Raw genomic sequence first — 2316 nt, 5'->3', positions numbered from 1 at the left:
CAAAGGCTTAGAGAGGCCAGGTGTCCACATGCAAGCCAGGGGCCACAGAGGTACCTCACCTAGGACACAGGGTGGGCAGTGGGCTTGGTTGCAACATCTAGAAGATAATAATGTGATAAATAACAGTCAGCACGGATTTGTCAAAAACAAATTGTGTCAGACCAACCGGACAGCTTTCTTTGACAGGGTAACAAGCCTGGGGGGGGGGGGGGGAGAGAGAAGGGGGGGCAGTAGATGCGGTGTATCTTGACTTTAGCGAAGCTTTTGATACTGTCGGGCATGACTGTCTCATAAACAAACTACGGAAATGAAACCTAGATGGAGCTACAATAAGGTGGGTGCAAAAAATGATTGGAAAACCATTCCCAGAGAGCAGCTACCAGTGGTTCACAGTCATGCTGGAAGGGCATAACGAGTAGGGTCCTGCAGGGATTGGTTCTGGGTCCAGTTCTGTTCAATATCTTTGTCAAGGATTTAGATAATGGCATAGAGAGGACACTTATAAAGTTTGCAGATGATACCAAGCTGGGAGGGGTTGCAAGTGCTTTGGAGGATAGGATTAAAATTCAAAATAATTTTGAACAAACTGGAGAAATAGCCTGAAGTAATTAGGATAAAATTCAATAAGGACAAATGCAAAGTCCTCCACTTAGGAAGGAACAATCAGTTGCACACATACAAAATGGGAAATGATGGCCTAGGCAGGAGTACTGCGGAAAGGGATCTGGGGGTCATAGTGCACCACAAGCTAAATATGAGTCAACAGTGTAACGCTGTTGCAAAAAAAGCAAACATCATTCAGGAGTGTTGTAAGCAAGACACGAGAAATAATTCTTCTCTTCTACTCCGCACTGATTAGGCCTCAACTGGAGTACTGTGTCCAGTTCTGGGCACCACATTTCAGGAAGGATGTGGATAAATTGGAGAGAATCCAAAGAAGAGCAACAAAAATGATTCAAGGTCTAGAAAACGTGAGCTATGAGGGAAGATTGAAAACATGGGGTTTGTTTAGTCTGGAGAAGAGAAGACTGAGAGGGGCCATGAGAACAGTTTTCAAGTACGTAAAAGGTTGTTAAAGGGAGGAGGAAGAAAAATTATTTTTCTTAACCTCGGAGGATAGGACAAGAAGCAACGGGCTTAAATTGCAGCAAGGGCGGTTTAGGTTGGACATTAGGAAAAACTTCCGACATGTCCGGGCGGTTGAGCACTGGAATAAATTGCCCAGGGAGGTTGTGGAGTCTCCATCACTGGGGAGTTTTAAGAGCAGGTGGGACAAACACCTGTCGGGGGTGGTCTAGATAATTAGTCCTGCCACGAGTGCAGGGGACTGGACTAGATACCTCACCAGGACCCTTCCAGTTCTGTGATTCTATGACCCTTTGAAGGCAGGCCAGCTCCATTGGGAGCTGGCCTTCCCCATGAACCAAGACGCAGGTCCAATCCCTTCCTGGTCTGGCCAGCTATTACCAGAGGTTTGTGAGGCGGTTTAGTGAAAGTGTAACAGAGCACCGAACCAAAGGGACCAACCAGGAGGTTATGCTGGCGCTGAGTCTGCAGCAGTCGGATGTGGAAACAGGCCACACCAAGGGGAAACGAACTGTAGCGGCAGACAGGGCTCGGGGCGTATTCAGGAGGGTCAGTGACACCCCTTCCCACACCAGTTTTGCACTGGGGGTGTGGTGGGGGCACAGCAGGTGCCAGCTCAGCCACGGTCCCCATGTCGCAACTGAACACTGACAAACGCCCGGCTGGGGTCAGTCTGGTTCTGGGGGTTAACGAGGACAGGTGTTTGGCCTTGGGTAGCACCAACGGCCATGCAGAGCCTGCTTCTCATAGGAACCTCTGTCACCTTTGGGAACTTCTGACTGGCACTTGTATGCGTGTGGCCCAGCATTACTCGGGGAGTAACTCCCTGCTTAATAAACCGTAGGTGGCTTGTGGTAGGACTGGCTACAAGCGTTGTCTCTGGGGTGAGATCTAAGGTGCAACTGACCTGGGGTGAGTGAGGACAGGGAGTAACTGGCTTGTTGCTGTGATTCGGGGACAGACTGGAGCACCCCAAGAGGCTGTCCGTGACTCCATGGCAAGGCTGTTTCGATGCCGAAGGAGCTTATAGTCAATACTTGGTTGGTGAAATGTTAAGTACAGAACTCACAGTGCCTTTGAGGTTTGGGCCCTGGTTCTTAACAGTCTGCCCTCAGAGTGGTACCCATGCTCAAGTCACTGCAGACCAGCCTGACAGGCAGGAGTCCTGGCTCCCAGTCCCCTCCATCCCCTCTTCTGACTCATTAGACCCATTCCCATCCCAGAGCCTGG

This window comes from Caretta caretta, chromosome 6, assembly GCF_965140235.1.
Source record: "Caretta caretta isolate rCarCar2 chromosome 6, rCarCar1.hap1, whole genome shotgun sequence".
NCBI classification, from domain to species: Eukaryota; Metazoa; Chordata; order Testudines; family Cheloniidae; genus Caretta; species Caretta caretta.
Note: the sequence above shows the minus strand (reverse complement) of the source record.